The sequence below is a fragment of the Mustela nivalis genome (assembly GCF_964662115.1).
Source record: "Mustela nivalis genome assembly, contig: HAP1_SCAFFOLD_262, whole genome shotgun sequence".
NCBI lineage: Eukaryota > Metazoa > Chordata > Mammalia > Carnivora > Mustelidae > Mustela > Mustela nivalis.
Window position 1 is genome coordinate 337,567 of NW_028136378.1, and position 15,675 is coordinate 353,241.

General features: G+C 35.3%; 1 pseudogene across 1 annotated transcript; it reads right to left on the minus strand.

The window, feature by feature from the left end:
• Positions 1-1,188: 1,188 nt before the first annotated feature.
• Positions 1,189-1,948, minus strand: LOC309857038 (nascent polypeptide-associated complex subunit alpha pseudogene; annotated as a pseudogene). The gene has a single exon. The product of its transcript is annotated as a nascent polypeptide-associated complex subunit alpha pseudogene (transcript).
• Positions 1,949-15,675: the final 13,727 nt, after the last annotated feature.

The following is a 15,675-nucleotide window of genomic DNA, read 5'->3' on the forward strand; positions in this document are numbered from 1 at the left end:
TCTGCCTTCGGCTCAGGTCATAATTCCAGGTTCCTGGGATTGAGTCCCACAGTGGGCTCTCTTCTCAGCAGGGAGCCTGCTTCCATTCCTCTCTCTCTGGCTGCCTCTCTGCCTTCCTGTGATCTCTGTCAAGTAAATAAATAAAATTTTTTAAAAAACATATTTTATACCAGTTATTCATGTTTATTAACTAAGATATCACAATACAAATAATACAAACAGTTGCTCTTTATTAATACCTTCAACCAAGATCAAAAAATATGTCATATTTTCTCCAAAAATTTTATATCATCTGATAGGTCAGATATATATAAAATTACATTTAAAGTTTTAAAAATATCAGCAAATATTTTCATTTAAATGCAAATTTGAAAAAAATCTACTCTTCCAAACACGACTTTTTATCCTATTTTTTTTTTGAATTTTGTCGACAACTGATAAAATGTTTAGCGAGACTATAAATGTTAGATCGAAAAAAATGATTAATACATGTAGGTTCAAATTATTATGTTCCATTAAAAATGATTTAGTCTTTGATGAACTTCTGTTTGGTAATATGTTGTATCCAGATATAGTAAATTAATGATTTATATAAAATTACAGGAAATGACCTTCTGTTCCATTATGAGTAGAGCTTTTAAATGCTCTTTGTCACAACCTGTCATCTTGTCATTATGTAGCATTATGTAGCATTTAAAAAATGTATACTCTTCACTTCGAAGTCTTTTAGAAATCTAACATATGACTTTCTATGGTTTGTGTCTCCATATTCCTTTATTGCCAGTTTGAACAAATCCACATGCTTTGATTCAAAGGTAATAAATACCTATTATTTGGAATAATGATGCTTATTTTTGTTCTCTCACCCTTCGCAGGTGGTTTCATTTTAGCACACTTCAGAGTTATAATTTCATGCTTATTAAAAACATTTATTATGATCTACATAGATGAATGAAACTTTTATTTTATTAAATTATTTGACAAAAAATCTATTATTCTTAAAAATGTATTTCCTTTGAAGGGTTATTTTAGAGCATTCAGAGAGGATCTAGGAGTGTGGTATTATGCAATTTTTAAGTAGGTATGAAATGGTTATTTATATGATTGTTTCTTTAAGGCTTATGTATATTGTCCATTATATGCTATAAAATATTTTGAAAGTAAATTTAAAGTATGTTTTTTTTTTTCATCCAACAAGAACCCATAACTTTATTAATGATAGAAACAGTACAAATTTCAAACCAAGCTGCAGTTATTCTTTTGGAACACCAAAAAAAGGTCCTCGTTTTCAGATGGATACATTGTTAATTCCATAATAGCATTTACAATATCATTACTGTTGTTCTTCAGGGCTCGGACTGCCTTTGCTCTTGACACATTTGCTTGTGACATGACCAATTTTATGTCCTTAACCTCTACACCGGTTTCATCAACCTCTTCCTCTTCACTCTCCTCTTGTACAGTTGGAGTCTGTGTGTTTTCTTGAATGTTTGAGACAGCTTCACCTTGAACTTTGAATTTCTCAGCAGCTGCCAGTTGTGCTTGCTGAGATAAATCCTCGATCTTGGCTTCCCCAAAAACTATGTAGGTATCTGAAGCTGGGCTCTTGTAGACATCTGGTTTTGTGATGACAAAGAGAATATTCTTAGATTTCCTGATAGTGAATCTTGTAACTCCTGTAACCTGTCGAAGACCCAGTTTGGACATAGCCTTCCGTGCCTTCTTTTCACTCCGGCTCTGTTTTGCTTTACTGACTGGTTCTTCGTCAATTATAGCGGCTGCTGCCAGCTGGGCTTGTTGTGTGGTTGCCTGTGTGGAATCCTGTTCCTCAAGCTCTGGTACTGATTCATCACTGTCAGATTCTGTTCCAGAAACTGTCTCAGCCTGGGGCTGTGGCAACTCCTGCTCTGTAGCAGGGACGGTTTCTGTGGCTTCACCAGGCATTTTGTGCAGGGCTAAAGTATGTTTTACATAGTTTATTTTTTGGAAAAAATATTGAAATGACTTATGAAATTCAGTATACACTCAACATTAATTTATTTTGAAATTTACCAGTTGTCTACTGAATCTATTATATGGCAGATATTACTTCAGACTACACTGGTAAATGAAATACTTGGCTTTGTAGAACTTTTATTTTAATGGGTGAGACAATTAAAAGCTATAAACCTTAATAAAAATTGCATAGTGCATTCAAAAATGATGAGTACAATGGGGAAAAAGAAAAATTCGATCAGGGTGAGAAAAATCAAGGTTGCTAGGCAGGGGATGGGGAGCTAAAAGTTTCAATAGGAAGATCAGGGTAGTTACAATGAAGCTGACAATTGAACAAAGGTATGGAAAGGTGATGAATTTGCCCAGAACTATCAGCAATAAGGTCACTCCAGACAAAGGAATTGGCTATCTTGAAGGCCATAAGTTTGGACCATGCCTGGCATATCTGAGGAATAGCAAGGAGGCCACTGTGAGTGACTGAAGAGTAGCAGGGAAAGAGGTCACCGAGGTTAAATGAGTGGCTAGATCATGTGAAAGCTTAGAAGTCATTGTAAAACTCTGGCTTTTATATTTGGAAACTTACTGTGTGATAGAATTTCTGCTAATAACTGAGAGTTCAAATGTCCATAAAATTTCAAGGGTTCTTATTCTAGAAAGACAGAATAAAGAAAAAGAGTTCATATTTTCACATGGTGTAACAAATGCTCGGAGATCCAAGTGTAGGAAGCTATGGGAGCACAGATGAAGGCACTAAAATCACACCAATATATTTGATGACTGTGACTATATATAAATTTGTATTTTCTAGATTTTTTATAGTCATGGAATCACACAGTATATACTATTTATTGCCTGGCTTTTCTTTTCTCAGCATCATTACTTTGAGAATCTCCAATTGTAAATAGTTTATTTTGATGTTGAATAGTAATCTCTTTAATGAATAGATCATAATTTGTCTTTGCTCTATTGATGGACATTGATGAACATTTCCACTGTTTTCAATTCTTAAAAATAAAGCTGCTATGAAATTCATATACAAGTCCTTGTATGAACATAGGGTTTGTTTCTCTTGGTTAAATGCCTAGAAGTAAAATGGCTATTTGTGTAACTGCAACATATTTTGCATTTAAAAAAATTTTCAAACTATTTTCCAAAGTGGTGATATCATGATATATGCCAACAACAGTTTAGATTTTTTGTTGCTTCCCAATCTAGCTCAGACGAAGTACAATTAGCCTTTATAATTTTAGCCATTCTAATAGATAGGTAAGCATGTCTCATTATGATTTTAATTTGTATTTCTTTAATGTCTAAATGTTGAGAAATTTGTCATGTGCTTATAAGCCATCCATATCCTTTTGGTGACATGTCTCTTCAATAATTTCCTTCACATGTAAAATTGGATACTCTGTTTGGTTATTAGTAAGGTTTTTTTATTTTTATTCATATTTTAATAATCAGAGTAGATGTCCATTATCAGATATAGAATTTGCAAATACCTTCTCCATCTTTACGGTTTCTCAATGGAGCTTTGATAGCTGTGTTTTTCAAGAAATATGCTCCTTCTTTCCTGGTACACGGAGGTATGACTAGAACATTATCAATGTTGACCTTTGCAAAGAAAATCATGGCTTAAGATATATGTAGTCTGTGGTTGTTGGTAGCGTTCTGTAATATCAAGCATATCTAGTTAGTTGATAATTTTGTTCAAGTCTTACATATCTTACCAATTTGATGACCATTTGTCTATATAATCTTAAAATAAGGGTGTTGAAATTTTTTTCCGTTTCTCTTCTAAGGTGGAAGTTATGATTTTTCTTCTTAGTATTTCCCTATATATCCCCAAATCTGTTATTAAGTATTAAAAGTCAAGAATTATTATACTCCCTGATGAATTCATCCTTTGACTCTTCTGTAATTTTGACGTGATCTTTATGTCTGATAATGAAATTTGCTTAAAATCACTTTTCATTATCTTGATATAACCACCAAAGTTATAGTGTGATTAGTGTTAATACAGCATATTTTTTTTTTTACTTTTTAAAGCACTTCTATATTTAATTTTGACAAAGTAACAAAACAGCTTTTTAACTCTGGAAGCATCATTCTAAATTATCTTTTTTTTTAAATGAAGCAGTAGCAATTTTTGTTAAGGGACCTAAACTGAAAGTAGGTTTAGAAATTTATTTATTCATTTATTTATTTAGTAAAAGATTTTATTTTGTTTATTGACAGCAAGAGAGAGATAGAGAGAGAGAGAGAGAGAGAAGAAGCACACAAGCAGGGGGAATCACGTGCAAAGGGAGAGGAAGAAGCAAGCTCCTTGGGGTGCAAGTAGTCCCATGCAGGGCTGGATCCCTGTACACTGGAATCATGACCTCAGGCAAGCATCTGCTTAAACATCTGAGTCATCCAGGCACCCATAGAAAATTAAAAAAAAAAGACCTTTTAAAAACATTTTGTTTCTTTCTTGTATTTGTTTTAATATTTTATTTATTTGACAGACAGAGAGACAGGAAGAGGAACTACAGCAGGGCAGAGGGAAAAGGAGAAGCAGGTTTCCCACTGAGAAGAGAGCCTGATGTGGGGCTCCATCCCAGGACCCTGGTATCATGACCTGAAAAGAAGGGACACTTAATGGAGGAAGCCACCCAGACACCTCTTTTCTTTGTTTTTAATATATGGCAACTGATGCTTCCCAGCCACGAGGAGCATATTACCCATTGATTAAATCTTTGATAACAACCTATTTTAAAAGGTGTGTAAATATATACTTACTCAGATTTATACACTTTGTGTTTTCTTCATAGTTTGGGGCTGGACCCCATGGTCACAACACTGCTTCCAGTCTTTGCCTTCCCATCTTTTGATACCAGGTATTTGGTCAGCAAAGCAAATTAGTATCAATATTAATAAGCCCTTGGCACCATATCTCTGGAGCAGGGGTTGCTCTTAGCCAAGGCCCAGACCAGTGGACCTTCCCTCGCTAGTGCTATAGCCCCAAGGAGTAGGTCCCTGCCACCAGAACTCAGTCTTACATGTTATGCTAAGCAGACAAAACCAAAACAGGAAAGCTCCGACAGCTTTCACTGGCATGCCTCATCTCCAACTCCCTCAACGTCCAGGCAGTACCAGATGACAGGGAGGGGTCTTGGTCCAACATATGGGAGGGAAGGAAGTAGCCACAAGCAAGTACCTGCCTCTCTGTTCCTTTCTTTCATGAGCAGGTTGTAAGGAGGAGGAAGAGGAAGGGGAAGAGAGGTGAACTTCAAGGGGTGAAGGCCTCAGGTAGGCAGCTGGCTCCTGCCAGTAGGAAAGGGACAAAGGAGAGGCAGTGAGTCTTTCAGGGAGGGTGGGGGGTAAGGGTTACACCTTATGATGGAATCTGGACAGGAGTAATAGGGATACTAGACATTTGAGTCCACCATTGGCAAGCTGGGCTGGGTGTCAGGGCAGATAGGCCTCCCTGGGCAACGGCACATGAGAGAAGGTGGAATTCTTCTTCTCTGAGGAGCAGGTGGAGCTTTGGGTGTTGGGAAAGCATAGACAGTATTGTTCCAGGGCCAAGGACAGGTCCGGGTACTCCTGGTTGGAGGTCAAGGCCACAGTATGATCCAGGTCTTCTACCAGCAGCTTGAAGGTACCACATGCCAGCCACCCCTCATTATTGTGTATAACTCTCTGGTGCACTTATTGGCTTATCCATCAAATGACTCCTTCAGCAGCTTGAAAACCACCTCCACAGGCACTCCAGGATATGGGAGGCTTCCAGAGTGAAAATTTTGCACAGGATCACCCCAAAAGACCAGAAGTCACTCTGGTGGATGTAGATCTGGTCAAACATGGCCTTAGGGACCATCCACTTCACAGGCAGTCCACTGTTGGTTGTCTTTTTATAGTAACTGATGTGGTGATATCTCTGGCAAGGCTGAAGTCTGAGATCTTCATCATGTTGTCCTTTGTCACCAGCACTTCCCTGGTGGCCAGGTCTTGGTGTATGCACTTCTTGGAGGCAAGGTACTCCATGCCTCAGGCTACCTGGTAGGCACAGGATACCAGGTCCTTGGAGGAGAGTTGCTCTGCTGCATTGAGGCTGATATTGTAACAGTACTCCAGGTCAGGAGGCCTCTGGGCCTGCAGGTACTCCTGTATGTTGTCTTTGGAGGCATATTCCATGAGAGTGTACGAAGGGCCGTCCTGTGTGCAGGACCCAGCAGGTGGATGGTGTCCTTGTGTGTCCAATCATCTTCATCATCTCCATTTCTGAGATTAGGTTTGACCGGTCTTTCTCTGTTGCATCTGACTTCAACATCTTCAAAAACACTTTAGTCAAATGGTTGGATTTGTCTTTGTCCAGCCCAATGGCCTCCTCCAACACCACCTGCCCAAAGTAGGCCTGTCAAGGGGTCTGCCTAAACTGACTACAACCAGCCTGCCTCCAGGCAGTTATGAACTCTAGATTATCCTCAAAAACATTAAACCACAAGCTAAAAATTCTCTTCACTAGGTCTCTGTCGCAGGTCTAATTTATTATCTTTCATCATTTATCTTTTTCCTAATTCTTATTTTCAGTATAGTTTATTTTGCTTCCAGGTGTTTCCCCTGGTTTCTGCATGCTGTTTCATAGGTAAGAATTATCCTTTCATAAAATTATTTCTTGAGCATTCATTACATCTCTCAGTTAAAATGGGTTCTTTTAAGGTATTGATTCATTTGAGTTTTCTCAAAATGGGAAGAATTTTCAAAATGGTGTTTTCCTCAAGGTTCAGAGTATGTCTTAGCCTCATCTTTACTCTTGTTGAAATTCACTTTTCAAATTCTTGTCCCTCTTTTTATCTTTTTAAATTAAAATGTTTTATTTTTACTATTTTTTTATTTGAGTATAGTTGATATTCAGTGTTACATTGGTTTCAGGTTTTCAATATCTCCATACATTATTCTATGATCACTACAAATATAGCCACCATCTGTCACCATATAACACTATTATAATATCATTGACTATATTCTCTACACTGTCCCATACCTCTTTTTAAAATCTCAGATTTTTATGTTTTCTGTTATTTCAATTTTCGACCATCATTTTACTTGGTTACTTTAATAAAATATGCCTGATTAGACACTCTTTGCTGAACACCATAGCATTTGATTTATTGTAGTCTTCTTCTTTTTTTTAATTATCCTATAATGTATTATTAGCCCCAGGGCTACATGTCTGTGAATCGCCAGTTTTATGCACTTCACAGCACTCACCACAGCACATACCCTCACCAATGTTCATAACCGCACCACCCACTCCCTACCCTCCCCCCCCCCCCCCGCAACTCTCAGTTTGTTTTGTGCGATTAAGAGTCTCTTATGGTTTATCTCCCTCCAATCCCATCTTGTTTCATTTACTCTTTTCCTGTCCCCCAAACCCCCCACATTGCACCTCCATTTCCTCATATCAGGGAGATCATATGATAGTGTCTTTCTCTGGTTGACTTATTTTGCTAAGCATAATAACCTCTAGTTCCATCCATGTCAACGCAAATGGCAATATTTTATTTCTTTTGATGGCTGCATAGCATTCCATCATATATATATATATATATATATATATATATATATATATACATATATACATATATAGCATAGCATTCCATTATATATATATATATATATACATATATATGTATATATATATATATACACCATTCATTTTTTGATGTTTGTTGATGGACATCTAGGTTCTTTCCATAGTTTGGCTATTGTGGATATTACTGCTATAAACTTTTGGTGCACGTGCCCGTTTGGATCATATAGCAGTCTTCTTTACCTCTATCAGAACCCCAGGAAGCTTTATTTATTTATTTACTCACATAAAAAGATGATCCAACACAACGTTTTTTGATGTTCAAATGTATTATAATGCCATACCGCTTTACACTATGCTTACTGCTCTCTTTCACTGTCTGACTAAATCCTCATCATCACTATGCCATTTAATGAGAAAGAACATTTGAACTCTGAGTTCTCTCCATATCAGGGATTGAAGACTCCACCCTTCTGTTTGTGCAGGTAAAATAAATGTTGATATCGTCTGTTCTGCACATACCCCATCCTGTTCACCAGAATATTCACCATCAAAATATATGCAAAATGAAAACCATCCCTCACCACTTCTATTACCACCCCGCATGCTAAAAACACCATCATATGTTCCTGAATTATTGACTTGATTGATAACCCCACTTCCACACATACTGCACTCCTTTCTCCCTGCAAATTTATTTTGGTACAGCAATTTAACCTAAAAATCAAGTCAGATGATTTTATTCTGCTGTTGAAAGTCTTTTGGTATCTTCCCCTTTCATATTAAATAAAAACTGAAGGTGTTTCAATGTACTAGAAGGTCATACATCAATACGTTCTTCCTCTCTCCACCACTATGAACTCCTCATTGGCCTCCTTGCTTTTCCTCAAAAGTAACAGACAAGCTGTTCACACAAAGTCTATATACTTACTTGCTCTGCCTAGAGCAATCTTTTCCTTTAATATCTGTATAACACTCTCCTTCACTTCCTGGGTCTTTGTGCAAATAACATCTCATAAATGAGATATAACCACCCAACACAAAATAAAATTAACTTTCATCCCAGAATTCTCCAATGGCTTTTACCTTTCTTGTATTTCTTTGTAACACTTATCACCATCAACCATCAATCATTATTCTATTACTGGTTTATTTTCTTATTGGAGACAGAGAGAGAGAGAATTGGGACGGTGCGCAGAGGAAGAAGAAAACACCCCACTGCCTAGAAAGCCTGCTGGGGAGTTACATCCCAGGACCCTGTGATCATGACCCAATCCAAAGGCAGTCACTCAATGGACTGAGCCACCGAGGTGCCCCTCTATTATTGGATTATTTCACTATTATATTTCAAAAGAATGTAAGCTCTTTGTGGTCAGGTATTTTATATGTTTTATTAATTGAAGTATTCTCAGAAAGGTAGCTGGCAGATTGTAAGGGCTCACTAAACTGTATTTTGTTGTTATTATTGGGCTCCTTTATGGGCTTTACCTCTTACGCTAGAAGTCTATCCTTCAGATGTAAGCCATAAGAATAGAGGCCTGCTGCCTGTTCAAATGTGTAAAAAGCCTGTATTAAGTGGGTATTTTAAAAGCTAAATGAATGGCTTAATAGTTGTATATCGGGGGAAAGGGAACATATTTTCCACGGTTTAGAATGGAGTTCTTTTATAGAGTTCTTGTACAAGCCTACACTATTGAACGATAATGGGCAGTTGTACATTACAATTATACAAACACTTTGGTAATTTATATCCTTTTTTTGTAATTCATGACTGGATCATTTAATTCCTTAGGAACATTATAGCATTTCAACTTTTCATGTTCAGTAAACTTATTGGGGTTGCTACCTTTTTTATTCAAATGGAGAAATAGTCATGATTTAATCTAAATAAAGTGTTACTGATTGTGTTGTTTTCTAGGAATGGGTCGCACATGCTTGTTTTAAAGTTTTGTTAAATTCTCAAGTCTGTCACTGATAAAAGCCTTTTGTAGATTAGAACTTGATCAAAACGGAAAAGTTATGTAACACCAATTGTTATACTATCTTTGTTTCCATCTTGCATTGTTATAACACCCATCTTAACTCTATTTAAGACAAATCATTGCCAGATGGATTTCTGGCATTGATTGCATGATATGAAATCTAGTATAACTAAAAGTTTTTGGTTTTAGTAGCATATAAATCAATTTAGAAAAATGTATGTATTTGAATATAAGATAAAGTTTTAAATTATTTGGCAATAGTAAACTAAACTTTTTTTGGTAAATTTTTATTTTCTCAAATTTCATTGAGCTCTTTTGCAATAAGAAACAAGCTACAAAAAATTAAGGTTTATTTAACCCAATATAAAATTATTAGGAATATAATCATAGAGGTTGAAGTATTTAAAATATTGAACCCAAAATATTTTATTAGGTAAATTCATGAATGCTGAGCATTCACTGTTAAAATATACTAATACTATTGATAGACTGGTAGAAGCCTAAAATCAAATATTTATTAAATATTTATATCCATATCTTTTCATGGCTTGGTAATTCATTTCTCTAGCATTAAATAATATTCCATTGTTTGCATGTACTACACTTTATTTGTCCTTTCACCTATGGAAGGATATCTTGGTTGCTTCCAAGCTTTTGTCAGTTATAGACATCTTTGTGGTATAGATTTCATCTTCTTTGGATGAATACCAAGAACTGCTACTGCTGAATCATCTGGCAAGAAAATGTTTAGTTTTGTAAGAAACTGCCAAGTTGTTTTCCATTCTTTATTCTCAATAGACATGGAAGAACATTCCTGTTGCTCCACATCCTCACCAACATTTCGTGTTCTGTTGTCAGTGCTCTGGATTCTGGGTATGTACTGGTGTCTCTTTTTTGTTTTTATTTGCATTTTCCTGATGACATATGATGTGAAGCATCTTTTTATATGCTTATTTGCCATCTGTAATATTTTCTTTTGTGAGGTATCTGCTAAGGTCTTTGGCTCATTTTTAATCAGGTTTTTCCCCCATTGTTGAGTTTTAAGGGGTCTTTGTGTATTTTTGATTAACAGTCCTTTGCCAGATGTGTATTTTGCAAATTTTTTCTCATAGTTTGTGCTTTGCCTTTTCATTCTCTTGGCATTGTGTTTCACAGAGTAGACATTTTTAAATTCAGTGCTTGTGCTTTTGTAGCTAAAGTTATTGCCAAAACCAAGGTCATTTAAATTTTCTTCTATATTACCTTCTACATGTTTCATGTTTAGGTTTATAATCCAATCTGAGTTAATTTTTGTGAAGAGTGTATGATATCTGCCTGGATTTATTTTATTTTATTATTTTATTTTATATTATATTTTTACTCCAGAACCATTTGTTTAAAAGATTGTATTTTGCTCTCTTGTATTGCTTTTGCTTTTATATTAAATATAAAATATAATTGATAATATATATTCTGTTGCTTTAATCTAGTCTTTCTGTGGTATTACAATATCTTGCTTACAATTATCGTTATGGGAAACTTTTTTTTTTAAGATTTTATTTATTTATTTGACAGAGAGAGAGATCACAAATAGGCAGAGAGACAGACAGAGAGAGAGATGAGGAGAAGCAGGCTCCCTGCTGAGCAGAGTGCCCAATGCGGGACTCGATCCCAGGCCCCTGGGATCATGACCTGAGCCGAAAGCAGAGGCTTAACCCACTGAGCCACCCAGGTGCCCCATCGTTATGGTAAACGTTGAAGTCAGTCCTCAGTCTTTGTTCTCCTTCAACACTATGTTGACTATTGTGAGTCTTTGCCTCTCCATATAAACTTTAAAATAAGTGTGTTAATATTAAAAAAAAGAACTTGCTGGAATGCATTAATTGTATAGATAAACTTGGAAACCAGTGACCTCTTGAGCTTAGCAGGAGATAGACCATGGACATCAGTTGTCACAGTGGTGCCTCTGGCAGAACCTATTGCAAATCCCTAGGCAAAAGGAGACCTCAAGGATCTGAGAGAATGTCTAAGAAGTACTTGATACATCCCTTGGGTATGGTTTATTGAAGTGTCCACCTGTCTGAAAGCTGGGGAATCTAGATAAGGGAGGGAAAATTAGTTATGATAAAACATATCAACAAACATCAATAAATTTTGTAAAACTAAATGTCATGGCTCATATACAATATGACCAACAGAGGGACCGTCAGAAGGAAAGCATCAGTTATGTTTATTGTGAAATTTTTTATTCAAAATAAAGCAATGTGAGGGGAAGACACAATGAGAAAATTACCATTTTTAAAATGGTTAAACTTCTTACAAAATGGAATAGGTTTTATGTTCTAAGTAGTATATTGAAAAGTAAAACATTGGGGCGCCTGGGGGCTCAGTGGTTTGGGCTGCTGCCTTCGGCTCAGGTCATGATCTCAGGGTCCTGGGATTGAGCCGCGCATCAGGCTCTCTGCTCCGCAGGGAGCCTGCTTCCCTCTCTCTCTCTCTGCCTGCCTCTCTGCCTACTTGTGATCTCTGTCTGTCAAATAAATAAATAAAATCTTTAAAAAAGAAAAGAAATGTAAAACATTAAAAAATAAAATTTTAATTAAAAATTATGTAATTAAAAAAAAAGGTTAAAAATAGCAGAACCATTTTTCCTATAACTTGAAAATACATTGTATATATATCTATCAAAAATCACTTGTCATGGGGGCGCCTGGATGGCTCAGTGGGTTAAAGCCTCTGCCTTTGGCTCAGGTCATGATCCCAGGATCCTTGGATCGAGTCCCACATTGGGCTCTCAGCTCAGCAGGGAGCCTGCTTCCTCCTCTCTCTCTCTCTGCCTGACTCTGCCTACTTGTGATCTCTGTCAAATAAATAAATAAAATCTTTTATAAAAAAATTTTTAAAAATAACTTGTCATGTCTGGAATCAGGAGCATATGGAAAAAAATAATATCTGAGGACAATACTTCTGCCATGTTTTGTGCCTTGTTAATATTTTTAAACAGTCAGGCAACTTTTAGCTTTATTGAAATACCTGCTAAGATACCAGCAGTGCCTTTTGGAGCCCTATGACTATAAAGATTAATTGCAAATTTTCAAAATGTTTACTATGGTGTCACTATTTAGGGCCACCACCAAGTATGTTTCAGAAGTAAGCATAACTGTTACTCTTCCATAAGGCAAAAGGGCATATTTTCAGGAGCTCCATCTGCTGTACCAGGAAGTGAATCAAGTAATGATTTTTGTCTATAAAATAATTCACTTTTCCATCTAACATTCCTCATTCCACATTATAATAATAAAAACTAGGAGGAGACTAAAACAAACAAACAACTACAACTACAACTACAACAACCAGCTTTTCCTTCAGTGGAAAAGTAAATATAACCTTATGAGTAGCCTGAAATTTATTTTTAAATATTTTTAAGATAAACGTTTTTGTTAGAAAACCATATATTTTATATTACTAAGAAATAACAGGCAAAGTTTTATTAACTTCTAAAAAGTCTAGTTACTTCTATTTATCTATTAACTCATCTCTTTTTGAAGTAGAACATGATCACACCTATTGTATCTACCCAAGTTTGTATGCTTTGGTTATTTTATGTTTGCTATTTCCTTGCTTAATTTTTACAATATTTGATACACAATAGTACCTTTAAGTCCATCTATGGTTTCACAGAATTTGTTTGAACTTTATAAAAATGCACCATACTTTTTGCACTGTCCTTGTTTTACTTCTCTATTAGCTTTCCAAGATTTATTCACTTTAGAGTGTGTATTTTATTTTTATTCCTCCATAATGCTATGTTTACAAATTTGTATTTATCTGAACTTTTAAAAATATCTTAATTATATACCATTTCTCATCTCACGTAACACTCATGTTACTTCTACACTTATCAGATATTATGTAACTGAAAACCACAACTCAGCAACAATAGAACACCATTTTTCAAAATTAAATGGCTTACCAGAGTTCTTTAATTCTATCCTTTATTTGTATTAGATGACCCTTTATTCTGGTATTTGGCATTGTTCATATGGAGAAAAGCTTATAAGTTGATATTCCATAAATAGAAGGATTTATTATGATTGATTAATTATTTTCATTTAGAATGCATAGAATATGGTTGATTTAATATTTCTTACTTACTCTCTGCCTGGAACATAGTGCTATCTATGTAATAGCCACTAAAATATTAAGTTAATTACCTAGACTTTAAACTGCATATTAATAGGAATAACATGCAGAACTCTTCTCAGATTGGGACCCCTGGGTGGCTCAGTCAGTTAAACGCCTGAGCCTTTAGCTCAGGTCATGATCTTAGGGTCCTGGGACTCAGTTCTGCAACAGATTCCCTGCTTAGCCGGGAGTTTGCTTCTCCCTCCCCCTGCTGCTCCCCCTGCTTGTGCTCTCTCTCACTCTCTCTCTTACAAATAAATAAAATTTAAAAAATGAATTCTTCTCAGATAGCTAATATAGAATATCGTCTTTGTATTCATCAAAGGGAAAGTGCCATATAATAATGAAATTGAGACTACTTCAAATTCATTTTTTAACCAGTAAGAAAGTACTGGAAACAAGCCAAAAATGTCTTCAGTGAATTAAAGAAATAGATTGATTTTCAATATCTTAATGTTTCTAAAATATTTTGCAAGATTTTTATACTAGATATCAGTGTAAATATTCATTATACAAGGATATTCTAAAAATAAACCCGAGAAAACTACTTGACATATATGATGACAAAAACCAGTTTGACAAAAGTCAGTTTGGGTAAAACTTACAACACCTACCACTTGAAACTCTTGTTCTATAATTTAATTATTTTAATTTACAAAAATACAAAAATAGTATATCAGAGTAAGTATATTGATAGCTTTGAAGGTATGCTCTGGTTGTGCACTGTTTACTATTTAAAGGGGAATCAAATATGTGATGCTTATGGTGTGACTATATTAAAATTCAACAAGTTCAGAAGCATACGAGGAATAGAATAAAGACAAAAGATGACCCTTACTTATCCTAAAGATAGACCATGGTATATATGTGCTAGTTGGGGAGAGAATCCAGTCAGTAGATGGTTGATGTGGTAGTGGGAAAACAAAGACACAACGTTTTGGTTGAAAGTTTAGCACTATATTTAACAAAGTGAAATTGTGTGTTAATAGCCTTGAATAAAATCCAAAAAATATTTTCAATTCATTGAAGATTATTTAGGAAAAACTTGAAAAATACAACTTGATAAGGATTCCAATAAAAGATTCATAAGCAATACAAGTTTCAGAATTTTTAGTATATTTTCCCTAAAGAGCCATTTGATTTCAATTACAAAGAATTCTATTTGCCTGCCACTTAAATAAGAGGAAATTATTTGGTTTTGTAATAAGTCAATAAAATAAATTAACATATCTTTAGAAAACAGATATGCACACTAATTTAAAAAGAATAGTGCTTAACCTGTTCAGCAAACATTTGGAAAATTCCTTGCCATCAGCTAGCTCTGGAGTTCTGCTAGGTGAGTAAGGCCATGTATGTTACTGCTCAGAGTACTGACGCAAAGCAATTGTCTCCTTCACATCCATTTTTTGCTGTTGATAAGTCATGCTATGTTGTTTAGAGATGCATAGATGGCCCTACATGAAGGCCTTTTTTTGTGTGTATATGGGTGACTGTGATTTAACTTTCAAATAAGAAGGCTCCTGATTTACAATGATTCAACTTATGATATATTTGGCAATGATGTGAAAGTGATTCAGTAGAAACTGTACTTTGAATTTTGAATTTGGTTCTTTATAAAAAGAGCCAGTGACATGTGGTATGGTGCCATATTGTGATGCTGGGCAGCGGCAGTGAGCCACATCTCCCAGTCAGCTAGAAGATTACAGGGGTGAACACCTGATATTCTTACAAGCATTCTATATATAACCATTCTTCTTTTTTTTAGTGTAATATTTAATAAATTGCATGTGATATATGATACTTTGTTATAAAATAGGCTTTGCTTAAGATGATTTTGCCCAAATGCAGGTAAATGTAAGTATTCTGAGTATGTTTAAATAAGCTTAAGGTAAGCTATGATATTTGATAGTTTAGGGGTATTAAATGCATTTTCAATTTTTTATGTGTTTCTCTGTACAT